The sequence below is a fragment of the Saccopteryx leptura genome, chromosome 3 (assembly GCF_036850995.1).
Source record: "Saccopteryx leptura isolate mSacLep1 chromosome 3, mSacLep1_pri_phased_curated, whole genome shotgun sequence".
In the NCBI taxonomy this organism is placed as follows: domain Eukaryota; kingdom Metazoa; phylum Chordata; class Mammalia; order Chiroptera; family Emballonuridae; genus Saccopteryx; species Saccopteryx leptura.
In genome coordinates, this window is record NC_089505.1 from 69,027,046 (window position 1) to 69,038,735 (window position 11,690).

Genomic DNA, 11,690 nt, shown 5'->3' on the forward strand with positions numbered 1-11,690 from the left:
GTTTTTATATTCATGAATATGCATATTATACATTTATTTACATCTTTATAGTCTTTCTAAAGAGATTTATAATTTCCTCCATTGAGGAAGTTCATATTACATTTTTGTTATATACACATCGAAATAGATGTATTCCAAGTGTATTATAATTTTGATGCTAATGTCAAGGGTTTCTTTTATACCATCCTTTTTTTATTTTCTTGGTGTCTGTAAACAACTTTCTCCCTGAAACCCAGCAAAGATGGTCAGGGCCCATGTGCCACAGCGTTTCTATGGCAGCCTCCTGGGCCAGGGTCTGACGACAGTGAGGTCAGCTCCGAATGTGACACAGCGACGTCATACCATCTAATTTTTGTGTATTACTGTGGTATAGGAATGCTTTTGATTTTTGTAATTTGATTTTGTCCCTAGCAACCTTGCTAACTCTCTTATCAAGTCCCCAAACATATTTGTGCTTACTGGTGGAATTTTCTATATATGCAATCATTTATGAAGTAAGATAGCTTTTTTTCCTTTTAATTTTCATAGTGTTTACTTGCTGTTATTGCCTTTGTAGACAAGGATGCTACTGCATTAGGTATAATGTTTGTTGAAGACACCCCCTTATGTCGTTAGGGAAATTCTCCAGTACTCTTAGTTGGCTGAAAGTTTCATCATGAAAGCAATTAAAATCACTCAAACACTCAATTCTTTCATCTCTTGTAGCCTTGAGATTTAATCAGTCAAGGGCCAATCAGGAACATGGAAATATTTCACTGTGTATTTCAGCAGCAGGGATTTAATGTAAGGAATTTGTTAGGCTGATGTTGGAATAGGAATGGCACAGACAGGGAACTCTGCCTAAAAGGTTAGACCACTCTGATCTAATCCTGGTGATCTAAACCACCAGCCTGAGTGGGTTTTCTTATTATTTTATTTTTTAGTGTTTATATATATATATATATAATTGAGATATAATTAATATATAATATTATACTGGATTCAAGTGTCCAAATTAATGATTCAATATACGCACATATTGCCAAGTGCTCACCACAATGTCTTAACCTCTATCACCACAGTTACACACTTTTTTTCTTGTGATGGAAACTTTTAGCAATATTCTCTCTTAGCTTTATACTCTCTTAGCAATTTTCAAACATACAACACAGTAATATTACCCATATTATTGTAGCTAACAGTATGAATACCCAGTATTATTAAGTACAGTCACCATGTTGTACATTACATGCTCACAATTTAACTACTTTATAACTGGAAGTCTGTACCTTTGGTCATTCTCACCCACTGTGCCTACCCTTCCACCCTCTGCCTCTGGCAACCACTAATCTGTTCTCTGTATGTATGAATTGAATTTTTAAAAGTGTTTTTACATTTAAGTGAGATGGTATGCTATTTGTCTTTCTCTGCTTAGTTTACTTCACTTAGCACAGTGCCCTCAGGGCCCATCCATGCTGTCGTAAATGGCAGGATGTCCTCTTTTTAGTGGCAGAATAGTATTCCATTGTACGTGTAACACATTTTCTTCTCCCATTCATTTACCGACTGACTCTGGGGTTGCTTCCACATCTTGGCTATTGTAAATACTGTTTATATGAACATAGGGGTGCATATGTCTTTTCCAGTGAGTATTTCATTTATTAAAAATAAATGCCTGAGAGTGGAGTTGCTGGATCATATGGCAGCTGTAGTTTTTATTTTTGAGAAACTGCCCTGCTGATCTATGTAGTGGCTGCCCCAGTTTACATTCCTAGTTACATTAAGAGGGTTCCCTTTCTGAACATTCTTGCCGATGCTTATTACTTCTGTCTCTTTTATAATCCAGCTTGAGATTTGCTAGACTGCTCAGTGATGTGAGTTGTGGGGGCACAACCATGGAAACCCTGCTGTCTAGAGACCTTTGCTTGCACAAGACAGTCTTCTCTGCAATATGTGAGGGGTCTGGGGTAAGTGGGGGGTAGAGCTGGTACCTCTGTTCACTTGGATCCCACATCAGGGCAGGCTCAGGTTTTGAAGAGACTGATATTTATACAAATGTTGAGATCACTCCTTCAAAAAAAATAACTAAAATGTGTCACACATGCTTTTTTTTCTGTTGAATTTTTATAAGAGTTTATTTGAGCCAACTGATGAAATAAGTTATGGAAGAAGATCTGAGATGCTCCTGAGAATAACAGTTTTGCAACTGTTCTTACATATTTGAAATTAGGAGGACATATTAGGAAGACTGAGAAAGTATGGGGGAGTTGAGTTGTATAGCTAGCAAGATTATGTGCTCTCTTGATGGTTAACACCTCACTCTTGACATTTCAAAAGCATGTTAACCTATATGGACAAGAACAGTGGGCAGGTCTACCTTAATAGCTTTCATTAAAGAAGATATAGGACTCGGTTGTGGCTACTACCCTATTTTAAGGTACCAATAAGCTACAAAATTAATATTAATATTTTAGGAAGCTTAAAGAACATTTTTATTAATTTGGGTTAGGCATACAGAGAGATTTTGTTAATGTGATTTTGTTGGTCAAATAAGTTTGTAAGTATGATATATATCTTTGCTCGCTTATACTTTGCATTGTGTATGGGGGACAGGCTGTAAGCAGGCAGGGCCGTTATAGCCAAAGGCTTAGTTTTAAGACTAGGCATTCCCCCACACCCTTGACTATTGCATGATAGGTTGTTGGTCAAATAAGTTTGTAAATATGATACATATGTTTGCTTGCTAATAGTTTTCATTGTGTGTGGGGGACAGACTATAATCAGGCAGGGTCGTTATAGCCTGAGGCTTAGTTTTAAGACTAAGCTTTTCCCCACACCCTTGACTGCTGCATGATGTGGGTGGTGCACTCTTATGAGGAATCTCATTATGCCTCAATAAGTGACTTTGTATCAGAGACTTCATTATTTGTAGATTGGCTTAAAGGTTTGGATTTCTATACTATAAGCGAGGCAGACTGGGAGCTTGCTCTCTCTCGGTTCCTGAGATTAGCATTAAAGAGGCAAAGTCCATCAAAGCCATTGGCCTATAAGAAGGGCTGTTGGAGCAGGCAAGAGCACGTTGCCCTGCTGTCCAAAACCTGGCTTGAGTAAAATGTCCTTGGTGCATATCTGCAAATGAATGGGGGCAGCTGCCCAATGCAGGAGGGCCTGTACTGAAGCTGGGCTCCCCGTCGAGGTCTCTCATTCAAAATCCGGAGTACTGTCCATAAGCGGTGTGTCCATCCAGTAAGGGAGCCAGTGTCACCCTCCTGTCACAGTCCCTGCGTTGAGTCCATTATATTGCTCAGTGATACCAGCAGCCTGGGGGTGGTAGGGAACATGGTACTTCCAGTCCACCCCAAGCTCTTGAGCCCATTGCCTCACCATTGAACCAGTGAAGTGGGTACCATTGTTACTTTCAGGGACCAGCGGTTGCCCATATGCGGCACTCAGGTGGTCCAGAGCCTGTGTGACTTTGGTCAGGGTTATGGGTGGGGTAAGCAGCAAGCAGCCCGGTGGCAGTATTCACACATATGAATACATACTGGTACCCTTCTGACTTTTGTAAGGGTCCAATGATGTCTATCTGCCATCGTGTCAGTAGAACATGACCCCTCTAGATCTGTCCAGGTGACACAAGTGGTCTCCGAGGGTGCTCCTTGGAACATACTGCACATTGCTCACAGGCTGCAAGTACCTCTGCATAGGACACAGACAAGTTCCAAGCCTTAACTGTAGCCCACATAGTTTTCTGTCCTGCATGGAGCAGGCGCCGGTGGAGCCACTGCACCACTTCACCTGCAGGTGCAGTCTCCAACCATCGCACCCTTGCCAACGTATCTGCCTCATCATTCCCAGGATGGGCTAGAGGGGCATGTCCCGTGACATGATATACTGTCACCTGCTTCTGGTGTCCTATTTCCCTTAAGTCCTGCCACATGGCCTGACCCCATAGTGGACGGAGCATTACCATCCACTGGTTAATGTGCCAAGTAGCAATCCAAAGGGTCAGTCCATGATAGACAACCGAGCTGTCAGTACAGATCACCAGTGGTAAAGGTTCATTATGGGAAACTAGCCAAACAGCTCTTAATTCTGCCCATTGGCTGCTTTGGCCTATACCCATGTCCATCCAAATAGTCTCAGTGGCTGGATGGAAGGCTATAGCCATCCATTTGGCAGGTTGGCCCCTGCTGGAACCATCAGTATACCAGGCATCTTCGGGGATGGGCACCCGCCCCTCTTGGTAGGGACTGACTTCCGATTCTGCCTCCTGAGCCCTAGCCGCACCTGACTCTAAGGTCGCATAGGTGACTGGACCCAAGACTTCCTGCAGTTCTGCCCTCAATGGTTTGGTGCTAAGAGCACAGCGTTGTTGCAGGTAGACACCCCACTTGGCCAGGGTGGACATTTGGGCCATAACACTACGTGGTTTGGTCGCCCAATCTCTCACCCATCCTGCAATAGGGTATGTTGTCTTGACTGTAACTGGTGTTGTGGTTGTAATACTCTCAGTGGCCAGGAGGGCAGCATACACAGCAGCTGCCAGTTGCTTTTTCACTAATGAGTAACGAACTTCAGCACCTTTCCACAATTGGGACCAAAACCCAATAGGTTGCCGTAAGCACTCTGTCTGTGGCCACAAGCCCCATCCAAACCTGTAAAGCCAGGAGTCAAGGCCAGGGGCACCATCAGAGCAGCCTTCTGGCCTATGCAGGTTCGCATTGGATTCGGACAGTCGGTAAAGAAACCATGGAGCCAAAAACTGGTGGGCCATAGTCTTTAATCTAGCTTGCACCCGGCGGGCAAGTAAAAATACACACTGGGCTCCAAAACCCAGTCACATTCAGTGCTCACAAAGCCACTGATTTATCCGAGTTTCCTAGAATCAAAGGTTTCTAGCTCACCAGCCTTATTTCCCTCAGTTCCCCATCTTCTTCCTTATACAAACTCTGTACAAACTGGCATCTCACTCAGCACTCCGCCATCTTGGCTGCTTCTCCTGGCCTCCTCCACGTGGCTTCCTTTAGCTGCTGGCTCTACTCTCTCCGCTCTCTCATGCTAACCTCAGGAACCAAGCGGCAAGTTCCCGTTCTACCCCTATTTTATAGTGTAGCTTCACAACCTTTAATCCAATATACAAAATAGGGTAGTCTCTAATACAAAGTCACTTCTCTGAGACATGATTGGATTGTACCGCCCTACAGCAAAAAGGGTGGGAAAGGCTTAATCCCAAAACCAAGCCCCAGGTTCAACGATCTCCAACAAACATTAATATCACCTGGGCGACTGCCTCCTCGTGTTATCTTTAACAAAGTGAGCATAATACATTTTATCCACCCAACAATCCACCCCTATGCTCACTTTACTACCCACAATTTACATCACCAGCATTCCTGTGCAAGGAAATTAGAACATTACACAGATTACAATAGCAAAAATCATACAGTTTCAACAATTACAAAGGTACACTTCACTAGTCTCTGAGCACTTTGCCCAAAGCGCAAAATGTCCTCGGTCTTCTTTCTAGCCACGGGAAAAGCTTCCTGGGGTAGGGTGTGACATTCGAATAAAAGTTATAAAATACATTAATAGGCTTTAGAAATAACTTCAAAGGAACTAGTCCAGTAAACAGATGACCCCAGACTCCCAGGATGGCTAGGAGCTGAAGAGTCCTTGAGATAGAGAAGTCGTCAGACTCCCAGGATGGCTAGGAGCTGAGGAGTCCTTGAGATAAGGAAGTCACAAGAACTGCTAAGACAGAAAATGTAACCACATCCTAGGGGATAGATAGGGATATTTCCAGCTGGGGCTTTCAACTGTATGACTGGTTACTAAGGCACGTGACTAGAATTTAATTTGGGGGAACCAATTGCTAAATGCCAAATTTGCTTCTGTATGAACTGCTTGCTTGCTATACTATAAAAACCCCTAGACTGTAGGCGCTCGGGGTGTGGCTCTTGTGACTATCACTTGAGTACATCCCTGCGCAGGTTTGTTTTGTTTTGCTTTGTTTTCTTTTTCTCTTGGCCATAAAACTTTGTCTGAAACTCTCCAAACGTCTCCAGTGTTTGTTTTGCCCGGCGAGTGCAACATAGGGGAGTGCTTCCAGCAAAGCCACCCTCTACCCCCATCAGGGTATTTCACATTGTCCAAAATCCATAATCCGTAAGTCCATCCAACAAAGGAGCCAATGCCCACTCTGGTCGTAGTCCAGGAAATCAGTCCACGCACGTGGGTCATCAGCCACCCCCCTCATTCCTGCCGTCCTGGCAGGTTTTACACTGTCCCAAAGAGGGGCACGTGGCAATGGCAGTCAGCATTTCCATCTCTGCTCCGGAAAGCATGTCCAGCCCTATTTCCCAAAATCGCAGACCTACCAGGGCCGCAGTAGGTGCTCCTTCCAGCTGGGCTTCCATCTTCTGGAGACTGCAGATCACAACTCCAGTCCGATTCTCCTCATCCTCCAAAGAGGAACTGAAAACACCAGCTCCCGCTGCCAGGCTCAAGCCCCGGGCTGCCACCGCCTTCTGCTCCGCAGACCTTGCAGCTCCGGACCCGGCCTCAGCTTCAGCTTCAGCCTCAGCCTCAGCCCCGGCCTCCTGCCGCTGCTGGCTCTCTGCAACATCCAGGGCAAGCTGCAACTCACGAACCTCTGAATCCTCCTCCAGTGTTTGCTCCATTTCCAGGCGAATCTCGAACACCTGGTCGGCCTCCTCCTCCAGCATTTCCTCCAGCTCCAGGGTCAGCATCGGTTTCTCCTGCGTTTGCTCCAACTCCTTCTGCTGCTTGGTTTGCAGGTCCCAGGCAGCCTCTTTCACAGAGCTCTCAGTTTCCTCATGCATGGCTGTAAAAGTCAGCCAGCCTACGATCCCCAAGAGGACAGCCATGGGGAACCCTAACACTAGCCAGTCCTCTACTCCACCACTCAAAGGCTCCTTGCCGATCTGTATCGAATCCTGCCACAGACTACGCCAAATGTAAAGCCAGGAGTCAAGGCCAGGGGCACCATCAGAGCAGCCTTCTGGCCTATGCAGGTTCACATTGGATTCAGACAGTCGGTAAAGAAACCATGGAGCCAAAAACTGGTGGGCCATAGTCTTTAATCTAGCTTGCACCCGGCGGGCAAGTAAAAATACACACTGGGCTCCAAAACCCAGTCACATTCAGTGCTCACAAAGCCACTGATTTATCCGAGTTTCCTAGAATCAAAGGTTTCTAGCTCACCAGCCTTATTTCCCTCAGTTCCCCATCTTCTTCCTTATACAAACTCTGTACAAACTGGCATCTCACTCAGCACTCCGCCATCTTGGCTGCTTCTCCTGGCCTCCTCCACGTGGCTTCCTTTAGCTGCTGGCTCTACTCTCTCCGCTCTCTCATGCTAACCTCAGGAACCAAGCGGCAAGTTCCCGTTCTACCCCTATTTTATAGTGTAGCTTCACAACCTTTAATCCAATATACAAAATAGGGTAGTCTCTAATACAAAGTCACTTCTCTGAGACATGATTGGATTGTACCGCCCTACAGCAAAAAGGGTGGGAAAGGCTTAATCCCAAAACCAAGCCCCAGGTTCAACGATCTCCAACACACATTAATATCACCTGGGCGACTGCCTCCTCGTGTTATCTTTAACAAAGTGAGCATAATACATTTTATCCGCCCAACAAAACCCCTCCGAGGTTACATGAACATCCAGCTCACAGGAACTGGCAAGATCAAACCCCTTCAAGGCCTGTGCCACCTTGACAGCTCTCTTAGCTGCTGCAAATGAATCTTGCGCCTGCTCAGTCCAATCCCAATGTTGGGCGGATAAAATGTATTATGCTCACTTTGTTAAAGATGCCATCGCCCAGGTGATATTAATGTGTGTTGGAGGCAGACAGGATCATTGTAGCCTGGGGCTTGGTTTTGGGATTAAGCCTCTCCCACCCGTCTTGATGTGGGGTGGTACAATACAATCATGCCCCAGATAAGTGACTTTGTATTAGAGACTTCCCTATTTTGTATATTGGATTAAGGGTTTGGATTTCTACACTATAAAATGGGGGCAAAACGAGAGCTTGCCCTCTTGGTTCCTGAGATTAGCATGAGAGAGCAGCAGAAAGAGGCCATGTGGCCAGGAGAAGCAGCCAAGATGGCGGAGTATTGAGTGAGAGGCCAGTTTGTGCAGTTTGACGCTGGAGAAGGAAGGAGATGGGGAACAGAGGTGAATAAGTCTGGTGAGCTAGAAACCTTTGATTCTAGGAAACTCGGATAAGTCAGTGGCTTTGTGAGCACTGAATGTGATTGGGTTTTGGAGCCCAGTGTGTATTTTTACTTGCCCGCCAGGTACAAGCTAGAATTAAAGACTATGGCTCATCAGTTTTTGGCTCCACTGTTTCTTTGCCGACTGTCTGAATCCAATGCGAACCTGCATGAGCTGGGCTGCTCTGATGGTGGCCCTGGCCACGCCTACTGGCTTTACACCCAACAAACCGTCTTCCAAATAAGGTTGTACAAGGGGCATAGTAACTGAGCCAAATGGGGTATAAATGCTTTCCAATACCCCAACAACCCTAGAATTCCTGTAACTGGGTGTATGCTTGAATCTTTTCTATAACTGTGTCAGGGATAACTTTTGTCTTACCCGACCAGACAACTCCCAAGAATTTAACAGATAACCCAGGTCTTTGTAATTTGTTCTCATTGACTGCCCAGCCACATGCTTTCAAGTGGAATAGCAAGGTAGGGACTGCTTGCTCCAATTCTGGAAGAGAATCACTAGTTTGCATAATATCATCAATATAATAGTACATGTGAACTGCCTCTGGCTGTTTCCATTTAGCCAGGTCAGCAGCCACCAGCCCATGACACAAGGTGGGGCTATGCAAATAGCCCTGGGGTAACACTGTAAAGGTCCATTGTCTCCCTTCCCAACTGAAGGCAAACTGGTCTTGACTCTCTGTAGCTATATCAATAGAGAAAAAAGCATTGGCCAAGTCTGCCACAAAGTGGTATGTCCTCAACTCATGGCTTAGCCGATCTATCATGTTAGCAATCAAGGGAACAGCAGCGTGCAAAGAGGGAACAACTTTATTTATTTATTTATTTATTTTTTAGAGTAATTTTTTTAAATTTATTTTATTTATTCATTTTAGAGAGGGGAGAGAGAGAGAGAAGAGAGAGACAGGGGGGAGGAGCTGGAAGCATCAACTCCCATATGTGCCTTCACCAGGCAAGCCCAGGATTTCGAACTGGCGACCTCAGCATTTTCAGGGCGACGCTTTATCCACTGTGCCACCACAGGTCAGGCCGGGGGAACAAATTTATTAAGTTCTGTGTAATCTACTGTCATTTTCCAGGTTCCATCTGCTTTGCGCACAGGCCGTACCAGGGAATTGTAAAGACTGTGTACTGGCCGGATGATCCCCACCTTTTCTAGTTCAAGGATTGTCCCTGTGACATCTTCATAACCACCTGGCAGGCGGTATTGCTTGGTGTTAGTCACACACCGAGGGATAGGTAATTGCAAAGAGGAATGTGATGCGTGTCCCCGTAACACTGCCTTTACAACCCCGATCTGTAGCCGGAACTCCCCGGCTGTAGTTTCCAACCACAGTCCTTGCAAGACATCTACCCCCAAAATATATTCAGGAATAGGACATACATACACTTATATGGCTTAGGAGGCATTCCTATCCCCAATGGAATAGTTATTGGCTTCACTTGAACAGTTTGGCCCCCATAACCGTCAATGGCCACTGGGGTCCCAGCAAACCGCTCTGGGTTCCAATAGAGGAGGGAACATTCTGCACCTGTATCCACCAAGGTCAGCACTTATTGTACATTGGAAGGGGACCAGTGGATAGCCAGTTCCATGTGTGGCCTCTGGTCCCCGCCCATCTCAGTTAGACGGGTCCCTCGGCCCTTTTTCTACTCAAACTGGTACAATGGGTCTTGGGAGTTCTCCTCTCCCTCAGCCATCTCTATCATATAGTCTTATAACCAAGCTTGCCCAAGCTGCAAAAGTTTTATTGGTAGCTGCTGGGGCCTTTCATCTCAGTGGCTAGAACTTCTGTTCTGGTTTAAGCTGCTGCCAAAGCTCCAAAAGAATTTTATTAGACTGGCCATCCAATTTTCCCTTATCTGCTCCAGCCGCAATCAAATCTACCCACATCTGCATTCGGGTAACCTTTATAAGCCCGTTTCCCTTGTTAGTTGGGGGCAACCTAGGCAATAGCCCTCACTGCTTTATGATCTTGAGTGGCCTCCAGCTCTCCCAAATCTGCTACCATCTGTGTAACTGCATTGATGGGCTGCCCCACATAGGGACCCAAGATAGCCACAAGTGACCCAAAAAGGGCTGACGGGGTGCTAGCAAGGATAAATTTCCTCATTTTTGCTGTAAACACTTCCTTGTCTGGCCCACGGGACCCAGGGTTGAAAACAGCATTCTTCATACCTAGTTACTAAAGAACCTTTTAGTGAAGGTCTCCCCTGTAGCACTGCCACCGACTCATTGCCCCCGGCAGTTCTCCAGCATTCTGCCAGACCATACGAATGGTGGCCATCACCCATTCTAATAGCGTATGGTCTCCTGGGTTGTCATGGAAGTTCTGAAGACGCTGCCTCAGGGAGGAGTGTGTGGTAATGGTGGTCAATTTCTCCATCTCTGTTGCGGAGAGCAGGGTGCTATCCACCCCTATGTCCCATAATAGAAGTAACCAGGCTACCAGGGATTCAGTAGGTTTCTGCCTAAATTGAGCCCCAACTCTGCCTGGGTACAGGGCCAGACCACAGAGTGTTCCATTACCTGGGCAGGAGGCTGTGGCTCCTGAGGGACTCTTTGCTGCTGGGTTTTTACCTTCTTGGCGACCACTGGTCGGGCTCTCAGTGTGCGTATGGCAGCTTCAGCCTGAGCCTTCTCATCCTCAGAAGAGGAGTTGCAAGTGCCTGCTCCCGCTGACTCAAAGCCAATCCACCCGCTCAGATGCTGCAACTCCTTTGCTGACCATTTAGGCTCCTGGCTCCTGTGGCTGCTGGTTTTGTTATAAAGTATCATACCCCAGATTCTGAAAGGCACTGTACCTCACTTCATCAAGTCCGCATGAATTTTGAAGAGTTTTATTGGAGGAAATTTATTAAATATGCTGGCTGCATATGGCTGACACAGGGCATAGCAGGCCCAAATCATGCGTGCTGAGTATATTTCAGGGGCTGGTTATTGATAGATATATGAATTTACCAGAACTCCAACTGCCCTTTTGTTGTCCCACCTGGCTGCCTGACCTCACCCTTACTTACTGGATAATCGCCCCTGAGGCAGAAGAGTTCCAGGAAGCCAAAACCGTAAAATCGTAAAAGGAAACATACCACAACTTTTGACTCAATACCCCCTTAGTCTCTCCTAAACCCTATCAAATTCACCCCTAGTCTGCAACCAGTGCTCTTCTCCCCAGAGAAGTGCCCGGCAGGGTTCCTTTCTTCCTTTCAATAAAGCCTGTTACTCTGATCTTTTCAGACTCCCATGGATTCCAACATTTGGTGCTGAAACCCGGGATGGGGTACTAACTGCCTGGACGATCCCTCTTTGCTGTTCAAACAAAGCCTGGATAAGCAATTGTAGGTCAATTGGCTGGCAGTCTAACCCTGTCCTGAACCCCTGCTCGACCAGAAAGGTAAAAAGTTTCTCCCTTCCCCTTCTCCAGTTGGCCTCCAAATTTCTCTCTAAA

At 46.1% G+C, this 11,690-nt stretch overlaps 1 non-coding gene across 1 annotated transcript; it reads right to left on the reverse strand.

Annotated features, from left to right (window-relative positions):
- Positions 1-201: 201 nt before the first annotated feature.
- Positions 202-336, reverse strand: LOC136401556 (small nucleolar RNA SNORA5). The gene has a single exon (XR_010750583.1). It is a non-coding gene; the product is annotated as a small nucleolar RNA SNORA5 (small nucleolar RNA).
- Positions 337-11,690: the final 11,354 nt, after the last annotated feature.